Source organism: Contarinia nasturtii, unplaced genomic scaffold (genome assembly GCF_009176525.2).
Source record: "Contarinia nasturtii isolate CC-2019 unplaced genomic scaffold, AAFC_CNas_1.1 Cnas_scaffold_2678, whole genome shotgun sequence".
In the NCBI taxonomy this organism is placed as follows: Eukaryota; Metazoa; Arthropoda; class Insecta; order Diptera; family Cecidomyiidae; genus Contarinia; species Contarinia nasturtii.
Window position 1 is genome coordinate 495958 of NW_022199997.1, and position 22722 is coordinate 518679.

Consider the following 22722-nt stretch of genomic DNA (forward strand, 5'->3'; position numbering starts at 1 on the left):
AATAACGGATTTCGAAATGACAGTGATTGTTAATGTGTAATTCGTTGTCGGAATTTCATTTTTGTAGGTCGACGCGGCCGCTGTGTCTGTGTTTGCTTTTGTGTGTCTTTCATTCATAGAGCATTGAATTGATTTTTATTTGTTTGCCATTCAGAAATCAGTATGCAAATCCGTGTGCATCGAGAATGTTTGCAATTTGACCATACCATCTCCGTTTTTTGTAAAATGAAAACAAAAGAGAATGATGCTATATGAAATCGTTATGCAAACATACAAACAGCACGTCGATTGTATTATTTGTTTATTTGCGATTTTATTTAACATCAACGCGAGTAGAATTGTTATTTGCACAAGAATTAGTAAACTCTTCGTGACTTGGGATTGTGGCGGGTGTGTTTGAATGCGCGCGCGCGCCACCGCTTACGTGAACATTCACATCAGAAAAATGGTGAGGCATTGAAGAGCGTGTGCCATACATTATTTTACGTGAGAGTGTAGCAAACGGGCAAACGACTGCTTTTGCGCACACAAAGTCAGGTCGTGGCAGAGATAATTAAATTTTTTTACTAATAAATAATAATAGAAACCATGTCAATGCTTAACATATTTCATTTTATCTATCTTCATCACCGCGGATTTTCTCGCTCATTGCATTCCAAGTTTAAAGAAAACCAACTAAAATACTAATGAGAAACTGAACAAAAAAATACTTAAATTTGCTCGGCGCTTGTGGGATCTAAAAAACACAGAAAAATTAAATAAAAATAAGCACGAAAGCTCAAGATTTCGAAAGAAAAGGCAATGATCGCATGTTATTCTGCGTCAAATGCCGTCATTCATATGCGCACCACATGATCCACACACACACACATGACCTTCACATCGAACAGAGATTAATTGTCATGTTTTTGTTGAAATATTATTCTATTCATGAAATTTTCTGTCAAATATGAATTCAATGCGTTTCTACAAATGATTGTCGAACATAACATTTTATCTTTTATATTGAACATTTCAGTTCAATACGCGCTAGTTGATCTATATAAATGTGATGGTCAGGTATTTAAATTGTTGCAAAATTTCAAACAATAATGCAAAAAAGTATAAATATATCCATGAATCAAATGTTTTTTTGCGAGCTCAATGAACGAGTGTAATCAATCATAAAATTAATTTTAAAAAAATCGCTGATTCTCAACAAAATACTCTTTATGTGCTATTTGAAATGGCATTGGACAACGTGGGTCGTATTCATACGGGTAATGTGCGTTTAAAAATGCCCTTTGAACACATACCGATTTTAAGCAGCGTTGGCGAAAGAAAAACAAACCAACAAAAACAAAACAAAAAACCAAACCAACGCAACCAAGTTGAAGAAACATACTTTAAAAGTAAAACTTCATCAAATTTCATATGCACGCTTAGCAATCAAGTTGAAAAGCCATCTGGATGTGAATTGCTTTTTTAGCGACTACATTATTTCGGCTCATAACATTCTTACTGCCATTCAAACGCAAACGCAATAAAAGAACAAAACAGCAAAACACATTCGATGAACAATTAAAGTTTACTTTTAATAGTGTCAATTATCATTTTGATGCCAAAGAATGTGTATTTTTATAGCCTTTTTTCATTGTGCTATTACATTGTGTTCTACTTTTGTTTACCTTTCACATTAAACAAAACCCAAAAATTGCAATTTGTCTTTGTTTCGAGTTGCGATCGTTTGTTTTATATGTTTTATTCGTCGATTCGGAACGACGTGCAAGTCTCGCGTTTTTTGTGCTTCTTTCAACTTTGCAATAAGAATTGCTATAGATTTTAATTTTGGTATTAAAAACAACTTGTATTTTAAATGACTTTTAAAGATGTTCGGCGAAACTTTTGTGAATCGCAATTTATTCGAACTTCACAACGGCTAAGGTTACCTGCGTGTGTAATGTGTCACGTGTTGCATGATGTAATCACGTTCGATCGACGAAAATCAAACTTTCTAATAGTTGCAATTTTATGGTGAACAATGAAATTAAAAGAGTTTTTCTTTGTCAACTTCTTTGGTTCGAGAAAGTCTTCGACCAAATTTGAACGATGTCAGCATTTTTGGTCATTCAATTCTTATGTCACATAATGGAAATCGAATCAAATCATTGCTCATTCAATGAATTGAATTCAACGATTCAACTTTGTCATCATCGGTGGACATGAAGTCCAATGAGTGAAATGTAATATAAAACATTCAATTTGAAATGAGAGTTTGTTTACGTGTCTTGAGTGGCAAGAATCACGTTTCGCATGTAACAGGTTTTTTTTTCTTTCGATGCTGCGGTACACGCACACATTTCTCGTTCTTTCTATTTGTGTTGTCGACTTTTAGTACGTGGTCAGCATATGTACGGTAAAAACTCTTTGACAAACACATTTACGCCTCGGATTGCACACACACACGCTCGCGTTGTATTTATTTAACACTGTTCGTACTTCGTAAGGTATATTGTGATGTACACCTTAGCCCCAGATTTATTACGGCAATTAGTGCACGTTTCTTGTAAGAAATCATCATCACATTCTCAAGCATATGTTTACACAACTCGCAATCCAATACAATCGATGATGTTGATAATGATATAAATACTTGAGTGACAGAAGATGCACAGTATTTGATACGTATCACTATCAGAGTTGAAAAGAGTAAAAAAGAAGTTGTGGCAAACCCGTGTGACCAGTTTTTGTTCGGCAATTTACCTGAATTTGAATTGATTAGTTCTGGTAAGAGAGAAAAAGAATCTTATCATCGTTCTTCGGTGTTTGCTTCTTCATTTCTCACTTAATTTGTATGCTGGACAAGTGAAATTCAAATGCGCCTTGCGAAATATATGCAATGCAAATATAGAGAAAAAGTAGAGTACGTGCTTTTTTATGAGAGAGAAATATATTCTCCGTTTTTTCGTAGAAAAACCTCATTACAATACCCTCTTATTTTTCGTGAATATAATTCTCAATCAAAGTGATGCGAAAGATGTGAAAATCAAATATGTATCGTTATGTTGGGTTTTCTTCACAGACCGTATATATGCATCAAGCCCTTCAGCGCATGTTATATTTAATATGCATCATGTAATCGTTTCGGTTGTTCTGCTTGAGAAGAATTTTTAATAAGATTTCTGTCGAAGTGTGTAAGTAATTGCTGTGGCCGTTACCTCTGCAACATTCGTAATCATACACTTTTTACAGCAAAAAAACGCACATAATTTCTTTTCAATATGTTTTTCATTGCGTGTGAGAGGAGTGTTCAGCCATTTTTGTGTACTCTTCCTACACAAATTTCAACCAAATTATGGGTTACATAAACAAGAAATATTTTGATGTTACATCAAATGGACAGTAAGCTGTGTATAAAGTTGCCAAAAAAATAATGGCGAAAAACGATTGAAATGATAAGATATTAAAAAACATTCATTCGCACGATACTCTTTTTTTTTAAATAATGAAAAAAATAATTGGTTACTAACTCACGTCAAACTTCGTGAGACCGAATATCATTTTTTTCTCTTTTGCCGCCACCATGCAGATGTTTGCTTTTTATTTGAATGATTTAACAATTATATCTCAATTATAATCTTGTCCGAAGAATTTTGGCCGGAGCAACTCTCGTGAATTTCCATTTTACAGTGTTATTAGGGCAAATATGTTGGTCTCGATTCATTGAAAAACAAAGGCCCATTTTGAATATAAATTTCCGAAAAAAAAAAAAAATTGTACCAACTGACCCATTCTGCGCAGATTTAAATTGAGCAGCAGCGTTTTCAGAACGTCGTCGTTTTTTTTCGTCTTCCCACAAACCGGATTTTAAACAAGCAACGGCTACACAATCACTCGCAACAAACACATTCAGTTCATTTTTATTCGATTTCATCTTACATTCACTTGAAACAAGCCATAAAAAGAATGTTGCTGCCGCAATTTCTTCTCGCGATCGAAACAAAGTAGAACATAAACAAGAACATGAAAAAGAGAGAAAACGAAGAAAAAGAAAGACAAAGCGAAAAGCAACGTTTCATTCAGTGGTCGTCTCACTTGGTATTCGCGTTTGTTTAATGGAAGGAACATATACATTTATTGCTCGCACTAAGAATATCTTGTTGCCATGAAATGCGCTTAAAGTGGATGGAGAAAAAAGTGTAACATGTGACGAACTGCATATTGTGTGTATCTGTATATTGAAAGAGCGTCAACGACACTTTAACGACGAACATTAGCCTTTTATACATGAATTTAGGTTAAACTCAACTTGGCATCGCTGACCGATTTGCTGCGGTTTTGTATTTTGTTTTATTCTTTTTACTGCAACAAAAAGTGCAACGTGCAATTTCTATTTTAATAAGTTTTTCTCTATGGAGAAAAAAGTACAGTCATTTTCACCTACATTATTACCATTCTTTCTGCATTGTAAATCGATTCACACAGTATTCTGTATTTTGGTTTTGAATACTTAATTCTACATTTGTGTAACCAAAAAAATAAATAATAATAATCACCAGTTCCAAAAGCAAAGAAGCCCATCAAACTGTCGAACTGTAATTGAGTCGAAGCAAATGGAGTACTTCTATCTATGGTTTTGTTTACAAATATATATCTAATTAAATTAGTCATATAAAGGAAATCTATGTTTCTAGGGCTGTTGTCAAGTTTGTTAAAATGCAAAAATCAACAATCACTCGCTCTCAATTCACTGACGAATTCCATTTCAGCCTTGGGCTTGAAAATTCCCATACAAAGTTTGTTCGTCTCCTTCTCCCCCCGCCTCTGTGGCACTCACTGTCTCTGTCTGTTGTTCACTCAAATCGATTAAATCACGTTTGAAAAAGAAGATTAAGCCAAGTTTCAAATCAAATTAAGAACAAATTAAACCGAAAAGGCGACCTTTTCGATTTTGTAAAATCAAATGTGAAATGTACCATTAAAATAATCGAAAATGTTAAAACTCAATGCGGTGTAGAAACCGAAAAAGTGAAAAGTTGAACAGCTCATATGATCAATTCGATTACACACGTATGGGAAAAGTGTTTTCTGCAAGAATTCAATTACTGTCGATGTTTCAGGATGCTTTCTCGATGTGCAAATGAATGTGGAAAGATCCATAGAAGTGCAATTAATCGTAAAATGTATGGTGAATCGGCTTCAATGCGTCGTTATACCAAAGTACATTTTTTACAAAGAGAAGTACACATATCTCGGTATCATCTTTGGAATGAAATAGAAGTAGATTTGCTTGTGAAGTAACAAACTCCCTTTGGGCGATTATCAATTGTATCCAAGTCGTATAAACAAATGGCCTATGCTGCAGAACACATCGAAACAAAAGCACTTGGTAAACCAAAGCACTCTTCAACACCAAAAGTGAACATGCCATTAAAATCAGATACCCTCACACATGCCCACTCAATGGAACTTAGTGTGGCCATATCAATGCAATACATATTCACAGTTCGATCAAAGTATGAGAAAAACATTCTTAATATTTGTCAATGTGCTGGGCAAAATCCAACAAATTCGATCCGGTGTGGTAGGTAACTGGTAAGGTGTGAGTGAGAAACAGAGATACGATTTTATTTATTATTACTTGAACCAAAAAACAAAAGACCAAATGTATTTCTTTGAGTTTCTTCTCTTGTTCGACATTTTTCCTGAAGCTCTAATTCAATTCACATCAAACACTGCACAGCGTTTACTTCGTTGGTAACTTCGTCATCGTTGGCTGTGGGAAAATCATTAAATCGTATAAACATCCATATCATTCGCGTGTGTAATGCACTGGCATCAACAATGAATTCACTTTCATCGAACGAGTGAGTGTGTGACCATTCGCTTAATCTTTCGAATATGTGCAGTCGGTACAAGAAGCCACTTTTAAACTGATTTCCTCTATATAGCGTTGCCATCTTTGTTGTACACAGAAATACAAATAATTTTGATGACGACAACAACAACGACAACGACACAGACATTCTTCGTAGCGACGACCACGTTGGTAACATTTTCGATACGGGATTGTTATTGAGACAAGCAGTCTCCATTGACTTGACTTTACGATCCGGACGAGCATGTGTGCGCATCGTATTGTGTTTTTGGAGTGAAAATTTTGGAAAGTCAGAAATTCACTCTCGTTGCATAATCCTAGTCATCTTGCCCTCCGCCATCGAACAAACATCTCTAAATGTTGCTTCTGAAAGTCTCAGAGTGAGACCAGAGCTCATCTTCTCACTCTAACTCATTGTGATTGCGCTTTGTTATTACAAAATTCATTTTCGGAAATATCGGTGTTCAAGCGTATAAAATACGATGTACAAACATTACAACACCCAAAACTATTTAAGTGAGTTGCTGCACTGCTGCCGAATATCAAACTAATAAATGTAAATATTATGTATTTTGTTGTGTTTGCTCATAAAATACACGACCAAAGAGCGCAATCATTGGCTTTTGTACCGGTATGTACAGATATATTGTGTTGTGTTTATATCAAACATGTTTCCAATTTAGTATTTTGTACTCGATTCGCTTTAGCTACTTTCTCTTTGGCTGGATGCATCGTTTATTGCATGCAGGTTCAATCGAGAGATGAAAAAAAAACCAAACCAAATCTAATATTCATTGCTTTTGGTTGTTAACGATATAGTGTAAAGAAAAGTTTTCTGCTGCTTTTTTTTGTGTGTGTTGTGTACTTTGAAGTTCAATTATGCGTTGAGTAAACGGTATTAATATCCGTTATTTAGTTCCTTCCTCAAACGTGCGCGTGCTCTCTCGCTTCATTTCTCGTCGTGTATTGATATTAATCGGAAGCTTCTTTAGGATGTTTATGTGCGTTTGAACAAACTTTTTACGCTACAGCGGAAAGAAGTTATGAATTTTCCAGTTCTTGATTGACGAAAAAAAAAGTCACGTGTTTTTTTGTGTGCACAACTGTCACTTTTGTAGACTAGATGCCAAAATAGTTATACCATAAAAGTATACAATGTTGCTGCTCGGTGTTCAGTCACAAATATTTTCATAAAACCAGTGGAAGATTTAATCATTTTCACGCCTCCGAACTGAAGCAACCGAAAGGAAGCACACTCAAGTTGCTGCTCAAAGAGAAGCTTATAATCACATCGTGCCACACACAGAGAAAATAGTACGCAAAGAGAGTATTTTTAATTAATTTGCGCAAGGTTACGTGCATAATTGAATCTCCGTTGCTTATTTTTCTTTTCATGGGTGCATGGGATTAGTTATTCAATTACAGTATACTTCAGAGTACTCATTCGGTGTTGTGGCAAAAAAAAAGAGATCTCGCCACTTGAAATGGAATCACGTCAACAACTTATTCTCTCTTTCTCTCTGTGTCATCTCGTTGTTTATTTTTTGTAAAGATACAACGGTATCATTTTTCTACACTTTAAATGCAGAAAAACCAATTAAAATTTCACACTGCAGATGCGACATCGTCTATGTCGGACATAAGCACAATTCGCTTTTATTTTTCTCTTTCAATATTTTCAGCTGTCATTTGAAGAACTGAATGGTATTCACCGCAAACAGTTGGCCGAAAACCGAAATTTAATTAAAACTTTATGTGAAAATGACACGACACAAATTTTGTTCGGGCGGTGCTTGAATTTTGATTAGATGATTGATTTACCATATTGTCGATGCCACGACCGGTTTTTTTTCTTCATTCTTACAAGTAAATTGTATCGGAAAATGCCGAAGGGTCTTGTTTTCAATTTTCATTGCATACACACAATGGAGAATTATGTAAGATTAACAAACAATCAGTTTTGTTCACTTGATAGGTAATTTATGATCTTATTTTCTTAGAAGAAGAAAAAGCCATACCATCATGTAAATGGCAACAGCAAGATCGAATCTATCGGTTTTGATGCAGAAACCAATCAACCGGCAAACAAAAGTGAGAAATGCTTACAAATGCATAATTGCAAGACAGAGACGGGCCAAGGTGCATAGTGCATAATGTGGGTATTATTGTGCTAAAACCACTAAAATTTAGACGTTCCAGGCTATACAAACTTTGGCTTTTCGTAAATAAACAAAAGATAATTTACCGGAAAATTATATTCGTGTACTGTGAGCCCTGTGCGCCATCAACATACATTTCAGATGTTTGGAGAATCATTTTCAAGTGAATTACTTGCATGCTGAGCAAAAAGAAACCAGGAGAGAAAGGGATAGGAAGAGTCGGAAAGAGAGAGGGAGCATCGATGCACAATAATCGGAGAAAAATCTCAAAACAACAACACCCAACAATAACAACTTTTTAAATATAATTAGTTTATTTTTGTTGTCGTTCTTTTTCACTGTTTGTGTAGACGATCAGTAGTTTCGGTGAGTTTGTTGAATTTTGTTTGTTTAAAACATTTTCGTGCCTTGCGGTCTCTCGTTGCTCTTGCTTCAACACCGACAGTTTTGATAAAGCAATTAGACGTAAAACTAAATATAGTTCTTGTTTGTTTGTTGTTGCTGTTGTTATACACAAAAGCCGTTGCATCAGCCACAACCGCACAAAGTGCTGGAATGCAAGATGATAGGATTTCCTGTGCGAGAATGAAAAGCATTATGCCAACGATTTTTTGCTTGTCAACAACGTTGCACTCAATAAAACATTTCACAAGATAACGCTTTTCGCTTACAAATAATGATAATATCGTTCGCAAACAGCATTCGCTCATCGTATCCTTATATCATGTTCTTGTTTTTTCATCAATTTCTTTACGTAAATGTTGTTGAATTTGCCATAAGAATAAAAACGACTCGTTACTCACTGAATCAAAATATATTTTGCCTTTGCACTGTACGACAAGACAAAAACTTTTCCTATAAAACTTCTCCATGTTTACACCAAATGGCATTGGATTCTTTGCTCATCGTCAATGAATCTTTTCATTCGATGTTTTTTCCCTTTTGCATTTTCTACTTTAAGTTTCTACAAATGTCCTCGTTTCCGCTACCTTTCAACTTGAAAACTGATTATTGTCAGTATTGTTGACACAATGTTGCAAAGTTTTTGCTCGCCCCCAACACACCCACACACACATTCGGCCGATTTATTATTAGTTTTTTTTTTAATTTTCAAAAGAGACGAACCAAAATTGTCATTGAATTATTCAATCACAAATCGTTAGACTTATTTTTGTAAACTAGCGACATATGGTATTTTGCTGTTTTGGGGCAATCCTATTGAGAACTACTAGGACGTAAATTTCCGCATGAATTGTAGACTTTTCAGACGATGTGATTTTAAGTCAGTGCTTGTTCAAAACTTGTGAAGCATATTTTGTCATTGAAAAGATTTCAGTTTTCGTTCAGTTCGTGCTATTTTGTAGGACATATAAATATCTACAATTTTGTGCTAAATAACCTATCGACAAATAGGACAAGATATTAGGAGATTGGAGCTATTTAGCAACAAATAGGAGATATTTTTACGTCCTACAAAATAGCCCGAACTAATATCTTAGTTTCACTTGAATCCGTGCGTAATTTATAATAAAGAACGAATTATTTTGTGCTATTTTTGTTTTACGGCGTCTATTTATCTCCTTTTTCTCTTTATAATTTTTTCGTTTTATTTTTCAATTCTGTTGAATAATGTTTAATGAATTGAAGATCATGTGAAACTGCTATGGTAAAATAAGTGAATGTTTTTCTTCGCGAATATTTTCGTTTGATAATACACTTCGCGAGTGATAAAAACGTCAAATATGCAATTAGGTGTGTTTATTTTCCGGTGAATTTTCATTAAGCGAGCAAATAAGTATTTAAGATAAACAAGCTACTTCTTGCTACAACATACAAGACATTTTCGCTGTTTTTTATGGTAATAGATTGGCATTTTCTCATCAAAATGATAGAAAACATATCAAAATCTTTTAAAATAAATTAGAACATGCAATACCATGATGCACACAAGAGGAAAAAACAAATTTAATTCAATTAAAGTTTCTATAAAGTATTCTACATTTTGCATCAATCTATTTAACGTTCCGCAAAATTCGCATCAAATGATAAAATATTGCAAGAAAGGCAGAAACTGTAAGTAAAATAAAGCTTATGAATATTGTCATGGTAAATTATTATTGAGTGTTTTCTTTTCCGTAAAAGAACTACCGCTATACAAAGTTGCTAGATGCAACCACATCAAGGAATCAAATATACCACATTCTTTGACGGAAATACCATTCAAAGACATCCACAAACATCTTAATGATAATTATTTCCGTAAGAAGTCCAACATAGAAGGAGACGAACCAATGACAAAAACCGTATTAATGTAATTAATCGAGAAATGTTTGAAACATTCATGAGAATGAAATGTACATAAAATGCAAATATTTATTGTATTTGGAATAGCCGTTTGTCAACTATTTTGTGGTGATGGTAGTATTCCTGTTTCAGAGTCAAAGTCGATATAAAACGAGAAAAAATGTGACATTAAACATCTCACCCTCGAATATATCGCATAAACATTCGCTTAGCCTCACAATGTTTACCGAGTGAAAAAAAAATTATGCGAGTATATGTGTATCTATGTTTTTATCTACCAAATGCAATCGACTCTGTCTGTACTCGTTCCTATCTATCTTTTCCATCAAACAAGAGAACAGAAGGATACGTACAAGCATGAATGCGTTCATGAGTTGAATCTCAGGATAATTCTTTATTCCGCGCAAAGATTCTTGGCATGAAGACAAGAAAGTACTAAATGCTGAATGCAATATTATATATTATCATGGAGAATACCAATGTTTTCCGGGTGGGTTTTCTGGTGTTTGCATTAAATGCCATACGGTTTAACCATACGACTCTTGGTGTTTGCGTTATGTGACTGTTTTTCGTTCATTCATACCATCGATACTCTTCAACTTTTACACATGTACTTGTTCACATGACATCAGACATCTATATTTTCTTAATATTGCCTTACAATATTATGCTTGCACCATTGACATTGAAGTTGAATTTACGCAAGTACCAATGCTCTTTGGTAAATATCTTACTCATGTTGACATCTTTGCACTACTTGGCTTTTCCTTTATATTTGCTAAATAAACACAAATTTTCCGGAGAATGAAGACTGCAGATGTGCAATGCCACTGAAACTGATGAATTTGAATTGGTGCATTGCATGGATTTGAAGACGATGACGAAAATAAACATTTTGATTATCAAACATGAGTGCTCCAATGGATGTGTGTGTGTGCGCGCGCGCGCAAATGCATATCAAGCCAGAATCATTTTTCCATGCAGCGATAAACTTTCAAAGCAGAAAAATAGTGTCTGCATCTTTTGCTCATGTGGCACGAAAAGGATGATGACGAAAAAGAAACATATCAAAAAAGGTAGACGACGCAAAATGATTCCCAAGTCCGGAAATGGTTGTGTGTGTACCATATTTAATACGTATATTATCACGTTATTCAATTTATAGTTTCGGGTGTTTGTGATTTGTGTGTGTACTTTGCTCGTTTGGTTTTGAAGCGATCACTCTCACTAACGATGAAATGAGACGACAACGATGGCGATGATGATGTTATAGTTGAAGTTGCAGGAAATTCAAAACTTGTTGTTAGTTACAATCAGTCTTACATTTCATGCAGAAAAAAACATTCGACTGACACTTCTTTATGTGGCGTGTGACTCGGTTTCGCAAATGACACGTTCTTCATGTCATCTGCGTACGATTTTTCTGCTGACATTGGAATATTCATGACGATAAATCGTGTCAATCGTTGCATCACATAGAGAAAAAAGGAGAGAGAAACATTTTCCACTCACTGAATTGACATTTTTCTTCAAGCATCTTTAAAATGCCATTTAAATATAATCGATTAAATGTGTACTTTTCTGGAATTGAAAAGAGACCAAGATAGATTTGTTCCAGTCTGTTTCATTTTGATTGAGTACAAATGAAAAATTGGACAAATTTGCCAATATGTAGCAGAAGAAATACTTGGAATTTCGTTTGAAATTAGTCACTTTGATTTAATTAAATCGATTCAGATGAGGAAACATTTAATCACATCAACGCCGATTTGTTGGCCGATTGCAAGAATGTTAAAGGATTTTGGTTGATAAGATAATGAATTGTAGAAAATGTTCTGTCGAAAGCAATCATTTTTAGATGAAATTTGAATGAAAGCATTTCCACCGCTAACAACTCTAATTAAATACCAAATACCCTAAACGCTCGACCGAATTCAACAAAAGTCAATTTTTCACCTTAAAAATAGGAGTGAGCCGTTGTCATCATCGCGTTGTCTTGGGAAAATCACAAAGTCGCTGAATTGGTCCCGTTTGAAAATGGAAAACCCATTTAAAATTTCAATGTGATTCTCGTACAGATCACAGTCAAATGATAACACAGTGATTTATAAGCTTCATGAAAATTGTTTCTTGTTCCGTCGACATCGATGTTGTTTGTTTTGCTTGATTCATTCGGCTGTGGATGGGGTTTGAAATTGTTTTCATGGTATGTTTTAGACGCAGAATAAGAAGTGGAGGGTGGGAGATGAAAAATCGAATCAAAGTAGAAAATATTTGCTCATTTCGCATTGGAAAATGTATGAAAACGCAAGAGCCCCATCAAAACAACAAAACGAAAGATAATACGCACATTAAATATAGCAAAAAAAAATTGTGATGTTTATTTCCGTCTCACAAAACATTCACTGTACTTTGATATTTTATTACGTTACTTATATTTTATGTAGTAAACTGTTTGTGATATGGCATCGTCTACGCTCATCAAAATGAGGAGGGGTGCATTTGAATGCCATATAAAAAGATGTACGCAATCGAATGACTTACGCACGGAATGAGCATTTATATGCACGGAATGAACATTTTTGACGATGTTTGTTGCTGTGGCATTTTCTTGCCACCATTTTTGAAAAAAGGAATAAATATTATTTCTCAAGAGAGATTTACGTTTGATAAGCAACTTTAAAGCTAAGCATATATATCAAAGCAAATGGTTCGATGGCATTTTTTCGCTATCAATTGGTGCATTCAATAATTTCCATACATTCGATCTATGCACATATGATTCGGGGATACAAAGACCGAAAAAATGCTTGCATTTGTTAAAATAAACGTTTTGTCAAAAGTTGTGACTCACAACCATATTGAATGAAATTCAAATATGATATATATGTGCATGAAAAAAAAAGTATCAATATAATCAACATCCTTTGATTTATAAATTTCATTTTGCAATTGAACTTGCTGTACATAATTCGTCTGTCTTGGAAGCTATGTTGCTATGAGATGACATTTATTGACTTTATTATTTGGCTTTGAAAACAGAGAACTTTTTTTGCCGTTCCGAATGGAATCTTTGAAATGTTTGTCTATTTGAATCTCGTTCACGATGCGAACCACACTATACATTCTACACATTACTGTTCACATGGCACACAAAGCACTGGGGTCAGAATTCCAATTCACATGGTAAAAGTCATCAGTCACATACCATGGTTTTTGCAGTGGATGTTACCACTACTGCTTTTGCTTTTGTCATCAATGAGAAATAGTTTTGAAACAATTCCATTATCTTATTGGCTTTTCATTGCAATGATACAGTTTTCCCATTCGCCAGCATTCACATATAAAATCGAAACACACACATATGTACAAGTCGATATGACATTCTCCGACCGCCTTGGTACTTGGACTTGGCCTTTATGCTGAGTCAAACAAATCAATGATGCGTATCTGATTTATGCGTATGAACGGACTCTCTCTCTACAGTTTTAATTTTATTTCAGCAAACTGCTCAAATGCCCTTCAATTATAATTTGGCCAACGCTTCGCGAGAGACGAAAAAAATTCATTTTAATTATTGTTAAAATGGAATTTTTATGGTTGCATTGCACACAAGAGTATTCTTAAATTGAGTGGTCGTTTCATTGTAATCAAACTGTCGCTTTTATGAAGTGCAATAAAACTCCAAATTCCAAAATATTAGAGCCGGAATATTTTAGAAGTGGGTCTGCAATGAGCATATTTATATGCTTTCTATTTTGGTTCTTAGGCCTACTTAGGAGTCATTTAATTCATGCACATGCATTGTGCATGGTCGGGTGTGGTCGCTTCAACCGGTTTCCAATGCAAATTCTCTAGCAAATTCTTCCACTTCTGGTGTAACGATAATGTCGTCGCCTTTTTGTCGCCGACATATTATAAGTGCTCGAAAATAAAAAAGAACCCAATTAATTTTGGAATAATGTCATCAATATATAATCGCATTGAGTTCGATTCGGATAACGGTTTTGGGCGAATTTTTGTCTTGTATTACGGCAACGCTATACGCTTTATCATAATTTACCTACATATAGCAAACGATTAGGAAAGCGATTAAGCGAACACACAAAAATTCTTTCGTGTTCATTCCCAAATCGAATAAATGGTGAGCGAGAGACTGTGCGCCAGCCAGTTCAGAGTAAAAATATGCGACGAATATCAAATAAACATAAATTTTCGTCAACATTCTCGTTTCGAAATCTTTCGATTTCTTTATTCGGTTTACTTTTTCTTCTCTCTGCTCATTGGAAAAAAAGCATAAATATTTTTGTTGATGGTTTTGTTGATGATAAATATTTCTATATGCATATTAAAAAAAATATTCATGCGACAATTTGGATGCGGTGCTCTTTTTACTCGATCGTAATTTTTATCATATTTATTCTATGCATGTGACCTCACGCGAACTTCAATATGTCCAACAAATGCGACACAAATGATTCAAAGCCATGAACTCAACGATGATGTGACAATTTTATTGCAAATGTTTGATGAGTTTATGTATGTTTTTCATTCGCACTGTTTTTTTTTTTTGTAGTGGTGTGTATAAATTGTTTTTTTTTCTGTGGATAAAACAATTAATAACACATGAGCGTGCCAAAAGCATATGTTGATAGGGTAAAATGCATCATGTGTTGCAGACATATTCGGACACTCTGACATGAGAGGGAGGGTTTTTTATCTCGAATTTTCTCGAAATTAAGAAATATGGAATATTTTAGTGAATTTTTGCTTTAAAAAAGGTAATTGAATATTTCAATAGCTGTTGAGTAAAATACCTCCTCAACTCCCTGTTCCAGAACGTATGTTTGTAGAAAAATAATCCTCGCCACTCGATATAAATGGATATTGGTGAAAGAAACGTAATAAACACCATCAACAAATTTTTCAATGGCATCAATAAACTCCATTATAATCGTACTATATATAACTCAGACTATTTTTGCAATGAATTTTCCTGTTTCTTTTTTGACATTCGTTTTGCTACTGTTATTCAATGTGTATTATTTCACACCGTTCGCTTCAGCACACTTGTCATGTGCATTTGCGCTTGCAAAAATAGCCGGTTGTATATTTCAAGTGTTCGATGCACAAAAAATGTGTTGCAAAAACAAATGGCTCGAAACGAAAAACAAAAAACCACCAAAACGGGATACAACAAATGAAAAAAAAATATAGCATCAAATGGAGACAAAAAAAATAGTTCCCTGCGGTCTCTATGTTATACTAAATGTATACAATTCAATGGCAATGACAACAATAATAAAATGAATGGCAATCAACGAATAGGGGGAATGAAAATGGATGAAAAAGAAATAACTAACCACTGTGTAGCGAAACGAGACTAAATAATCATAAAACAAATGCAAGAATGAAAAAAAAAAGCTTTTGTGAATGAATAAAAGCAGTGGTGTTAGTAGCAGCAGCCACCATATACGCATCGTTTCCATTTCACTTGGAGTTTAGTTTAGGCAACACGAGTTGCGTTTCGAATTCAAGCCACAGCAATTTGCTACTGATGGCACGTTTATTATTATAGTTTGTCTCTCTAATAAGATATCTCTTTTAGGGCCTTTTGCGAAACCATAAATATATAATGAAAATGATCATCGTTAGCCGATTTTTTGTTTTGTTTTCATCCAGTACATGTTTATTGAATTTAACTGCTTCTGCAGTTCACGAAACCAATTGCTCCGTCTGACGAAAATTGTGTCTTTTAACGCAAATTGAAAATATGAATGAATGTGTTGTTTTTTTTTCGAATTGAAAATGCAGTTAAAGTGAACATTCATCATACATGTTCAATTTTGTGTGAGACGAGTGCCAATCTGATATTGGTGCAAATAAAAACAAAGCATCTTTTTAATTTCGTCGAAAGTCGTTAAAATTGCAAATAATTCTTTCACATTAGATGACAACGAGATTGGATATAAAAATGGGCAACGATTCGCAGGGCATTCAATGGAATATGACATTGACTGCAGTCGGAAATGTGTGTCGTAAAAAGTTGAACAAAGTTTTTTTTCAGCCGCCAATCGATCGAGATAAAAAAAACCAACACAAACTTTTTTTTATGTTCAATTCAATCGGCGCGCGAAAGAATAGATTACGCTTGTGACGCTTCAATTGATATTTCTGAACTTGGAAAGTAGTAAACGAAAACTTTGTCTTTGAGGAAATCGGATCGTGTGCGATTTATGTATTGACGGGGTTGAAATGAAACCGAACAATGAGTTATGAAGCAGCGATATTACTGCGATGAAGTTGATATATTTCACAAAGTTTTGTTTATCGATCCATCAATCAAATTATGCGGTATGAAGTTCGAACAGGCGTTAAAGTAGAAATATTTCGCTTCGCTTCAATTTTGTTGCACAAAGACAAAATTTAGTTGTAAAAGAGATAAAGAAGTTTCGACAGTCTTTTAAAAGACATTGTCAAAAATGAGGAAACCCGAATTTGCGACTCATTCATTTCGCTTATTAATTAATTTTCCTATAAATTCCATTAAAAACGCTTACACATGTAATTTACTTTGATACGATCATGAAAACGAGCCAAAACCAACAACAACAACCAAAAATGTTGAATGTTCGTTCAATGTGAGAGTTTAGTCTACATTTTAACCTGAAAATACTTTTAACTCAAGATATGTAAAAAAAATATATATTTGACCCGCTTTTGTATTTGTCTCCGTCACACAAAACGACAGAAATATTTTAATTAATTTTTTTTGGTTTACGGTTCAGTATCAGTTCCACTTGGATTTTTAGAAATATCACAAAAATACCAACAAAATGGTTTTTCTTCGTTTATGGTTGAGATGCTAACGGAAAATATTCATTTGGAGTCATTAGATTCGTTGAATATTTAATTATACGATGATAGGAATTGAAGCTGAGACATTATCTTCAATCAAGAGGTTTTTTTATTAATGGCGATCTATTGATTGGTAATAAAGTTTAGTGTCAACGATGGAAAAAGCACTTGGAAACTCTTTAATTTGAAAACACGGCACTTCTGCAGTCGAAAGATGTGAATCGTGCAATCAAGAACTGAACACAAAATTGGTTCCTCGAATGTTTTGCTGTGAATTGTGAGAAGAAGAGGTAAAAAAATGAAAGAGAAAAAAAAACAAGGTGAAAAATCCAAAGAATCCATACTTCCATTTCGAAAGTGGGTTATTCTTGTCGCTGTGCTGCCGTGTATCTTTTTTTCTGTCAGTTTGTTGTTTCTCTTCATTTCGCATGTCTTATTATCTCAAAATTGCTTATTCATTTTAATTTGAATATTTTTTTTTTCGTTGTAAATATTCACATCACCACACATACCGAAAATCGAGAGATACTCTCTCAAATTCAAGCGATTACCTTAAGTCTACATCTTAAGTCTTTTTTTCTGTGCCGTTCAAGTATCATCAAACGGATTTTTTTATCAATGATTACCTTATGATTATTTTTTTTTGAAAAATCGTTGACGATTTTATACTAATGCGGCAATTTATGGATTTTTTTCCGAAAATGGTTGAGAGTTGCTAAGGCAGAAAGGGCCAACAATTGGAAATCGATTGTTTTCGATGCTGGTACTGCCACAGACATGTCTGTGCACAGTAAAAGTAATCAAAACGACATCGTCAACTATACAGACAAAATATTCCGATTGAAAATATAAATGCTATCAATTCGAGATGCGATGTTTCTGTTATGGCTATTCAATAGAATCGAATAAACACCATGCGACATAGAATATCCAAAGTGTGCTTTTTATTTTGTCGATTTTTTTTGCAACCTATACTCGCACCCAACCGTAATTGGTATTATCAAACAAGTGAAATTGAAAATGGGGCGTGCAATGAAAGAAAACATTGCGTTGTCGCGTTTTAAATGAGCAGTAAAAAACGGGCAATCAATTGAATTATAGCTTTCTTTCGATTTTCAATTTAACGCCATTTGTAAATAACTGTTATTTAATATATTCGTTGCACAGATCGTCTTTCCATTGTTGGTGTTGTGATTCAATTCAGCCCTGCCAAACCGATCGATATAATTTAAAAATTGACACTTTTTTCTCTCACTTTCAATAAGTTTGTCAACGATTTTCCATCGATTTTCCGTTTATTCGGTATAAGCATTGCTACAACTTCTACATTTTACTATGTGCCAGCGCATTGTTTCGCATTGCAAATTGTTTGTGCTTCCACTTAGATGGGTTGTCTTCTTCTTGGGTATTACGAGCTAGTAAATTATGCCATGAATTACATCATTTGTAAATTCACATTGAAATTCAGTTCGGTATTTTTTTTTTGTTCTCACGATTTTTTTTTCTTCTTCTTCTTTTATCGTTGTCGTTGAAAGCGTGTGCTCAGATTCATCGTTTTCTTTCATTTAGTGAATTGAATTTCTCTTGTTGTGAGAGACAAAAAAAAGAACTGTATTTTCTCCAAAAGTTGCTCGAAACTGTCGCACCATTTAAATGGCATACGATTCAATTTTGTGTGTCGACAACAACTATCAACCCAATTGAACATTCAATCGAATTATTTGTAAACTCAATGGATTCTTTTCCGTTTGCCATGTTACACAAAATATTGTTGGTGGCTTTTTGTTTGGCGAGAGAGCGCGATGAACGTGTTTCGATTTTAAACAGACAGATAGACAGACAAGTGAACTGGTTCAGGCAATCGCTTCCGATTTATGAGCTAGTTTCAACGACAAGATATGAAATGATTTGGATTTTTGGTGATTGTCGACCAAGTACACCGGAATCTATTGTTTGTTTGTTGGTTGAACGCCAAAATCAATTGAATAGTTTCAATGAAATTTCTCCGTTTTACACTTTTATTTTCGATGCAATTTCGATTCGCCTGAAACGTTTATTGTGATATTGCATTTGATTCACAATATTGCATTTAGATTTGACTTTATTTACTATTAAACTCGTTTACCCTTTTTCGATTCAAATCGCATTGAAATTGCTGTTTTTCGTCACAATAAAAAAAAAAACATCGACATGATTGGAACTCTCTCGGCACACAAAAGATCACAAAACCGATTACATACAGCAAAAATTGGCTTTTGCATAACACAAACTTGTATTGAAGTTGCTTAGTTTTGCTTTGGCGAAAATTGGCCTTATACATATTTGAAAAGAAATAAAATACATTCATCACATACCGTCAACATCATTGAATATTTGAATGGTCTAGAACAGTGTGTGTGCGACTCAACAAAAAATGAAACACACAAACAATAGGCTGATTAAGTACACAATAGTAATAGAGGAAAAGAAAATGAATGAGAAAGAAATAACACAGAAAACGAAACAAGAAACAAACACACACAAACTTATGCATGTGAGAAACGTCTTGGAAAGGTCACGTTGAATGTTGCAGCGTGTACTAAATTGGAAAGAAGATCACGATGGGTTGGATTCTTGAGCGATTGTGAATAAAAACGAAATAACAATAACCGCATGCATTGAAAGCGAATTGAAACGTGCAAGTTGGACGATGAAATTGATTCAAACGCCGTTATTTCTTATTTTCATCATTAAATGCAGTCGTGAATTGGGCCAGTGTTTCAAAGTGAAAATTAGCCAGCTAGAGACGCTAAGAAAATGTTGCAATATGATCGCTCGCTAAAGCCGATGTGTTAGCACACGTTTGCTTTCATTTGATCATTTGAATGGAAACATTGTCTTCACCGATGCTGCTTTCTCGAATGAAAAAAATTCTCATTTTTTTATGATATGCAACGGTAATTTATCGGAAGCCAATCACAAAATATCTATTCAGAAAGTATGGGAACATGAACAACAAAATGACATATTCACTGTTCAGTGGAACTGAAAGCGATCATTGCTTTATAATAGACTACGTTTTTGTTTGCTCTCTTAAGAAGTGAATTTATCGTATGAAAGAAGAGATATATTTCAATGACATTTTGACATAATATACACTTATTCCACAGGATTTTTTTTCTTCGAATAAAATAGTGAAATTTGCTACATTTCAGTAAGCAAAAAAAAACTGTTTCAAGCTAAAAAGTAAACAACATTTTATTCACTCAACAAACGTAAACACAAGATACAGTTTCGTTGACCAGAAAAGCACCATGATTAAATGGTTAATAGATGTTTATTTCACGTTGCTTACAAAAGCCCGTTATTTCATCACTACGCTTGAGATGCTGCGAGAGTCTGTCATCGTCAACGAGTTAGATGAACTTCTTTTTCTTTAATTTTTTACCTCCTTCATTTTCATTCATCAACTTTTCAACTGGATTAGATAAATTTCGCTTTCATTGCTACAATTCACTCTTCAATTTATGGAGACGATAAAAATGATCGAAATATTGTCATATTGCGACGGTGAAAGTCGATACGATTAAAACTGGAGTAACAAAAGATCAAACATATTGAAAACGAAAGAGAAGCAAACACATATGTTTCAGTTAAACCAAATAATACACACACAAAACATCGATGAGCAAATGCTTTTAAAAAAACACATTTCAATGCAAAAAATGCACTGCATTTTAAACTAGCAAAAAAAATCACACAAAATGAGAAATAGAGATCCGGATGCTGTGCGTGTCAACTGTCATCAAATATTCAAAATATTTGCCGGCGCTGCTTTGAGAATGAAAACAAACAGTAATAATGCACAAACGAAGTCTATTTAAACAATGGGATATGCATTTCATGCGAAAATACACACAGAAAATGAGAGACAGACAAACACACACACATTCGATCAACAAATACCACAAATTGATTTCCAAACAGGCTTCAAGGCTTGAATTCAAACAAATACTTTCAATTGTTTTTTTCGGGATCTTGTTCACCGCTCAATGAGTTACCACTATTTCAATTACAACATTTTTTTGATCGTCAAATCACTTTGTGAAACCACTATAGAATTCCAAAACTATATATATGTATATATACCTTTTTTGTCAATCGGATTCAACCGATGATCGATATTTTACAGTTGAAACACCCAAACCACATTGACCGTTGGTCTCACTAACACACGTTTGTAATTTTTTTTCTTGTTGAAGTTTTTTCAAGAATTTAATTCAATAGTCAATTCACAGATATTCCAATTTTAATTCGATCAAAGAATAATTATTCCAAATGGTGACAGCACGATTTAGCAAAAAAAAAATTTTTTATAATAAACCGAAACAATGTAGAAAAGTCAAAATCAAAAAATTGAAACGTTAAAATAACGAAAGAACGAAAGCGGAAGATACGTTTACACGAAACATGTGTAACAGCGTTAGCTCTTTGAATAAACAACAACCAATCAACCGGACGGTAAGATTCGTACTGAATTAAACTACACGATGGCATTTAGCGGAAAAATGATTCTAGTGCTGTTGCTGGTTTGGTGAACGCCACTGTTCGCTGCTTTGCTATCCAACAACACTCTCGCATACAGTGAATTTTTACAAAACAGGTCTTTCAAGTGCGTATTGAGACACTCTGTGTCTTGGTTTCAGCAGTCTGTTCGTGGGGAATGCGCTGGATAACTGGCTTACTCAAACACACACCAAAACTCAAACCGGTTTTGCAAAAGAGGGGAACATGAATTTTAAGCAAAACAAAACATGCAACATGTGACATGACATGTTAGTCATTTCAAATGGTTTGAGCATCGGATTATGAAGAGAATTTCAAAGTTTCATGGTATAGTACAGCGTAAATGAAGAACCATAATCGCGTTCACTTTTTTCAATAATTATTGCAAAGAAATCGCAAAATAATGGTTAGACCGTGATAATAGGTGTTGATGTTGTTGTCTCTTCATACTCCTGTATATGATACTGTAATATATTACTGTCGTTCGTAGAATACTTTCGCTATAGCATCTCCACCGCCAACGATTTCACCATCTGTTCCAAATGAAAAAATGTCTTATAAAAAAAACTCTTTGCAAATATCGTGTCTTTTTTCGTTCTTCAAATAATCACATTTCTGAACAAGAAACAAAACAACAAAATGTTTTAAGTTCATTATCTTATGAAGAGAGACCAAAATGAGTAATTTTGAAAGCTTAAGAAGATTGGATAGTACGGAAACACAAAATACAAGAATTTATTGGTATTCGATTTCTTTTATTTTTTCGTGAACAATTGTACATAATAAGCAAGCAAAGAAATCTGCACAGAACCAATTTAAATAAGCTATATGGAATCCACAGCCCCCATTAAGAATGCTGCCCATCTTTGACGTTGGGTATGATATTCGTTTAAGGTGTTGAATGCTTTAGTGAGGTGATCCACAATTTCAAGTTGAATTCGTACATAATTACGTTCTAATACACCCAAAACATTCATAAATGTTATTTTTTGATCCACT

The 22722-nt window shown here is 34.1% G+C and overlaps 1 protein-coding gene across 1 annotated transcript in view; it reads right to left on the reverse strand.

The window, feature by feature from the left end:
- Positions 1-21694, reverse strand: part of LOC116348940 (uncharacterized protein DDB_G0286591) — a 117776-nt gene extending 96082 nt beyond the window's left edge. The window contains exon 1 of the mRNA XM_031780168.1: positions 21307-21694. The gene's annotated coding sequence lies outside the window, so the exon portion shown is untranslated. The remainder of the gene's footprint in view (positions 1-21306) is intronic.
- Positions 21695-22722: the final 1028 nt, after the last annotated feature.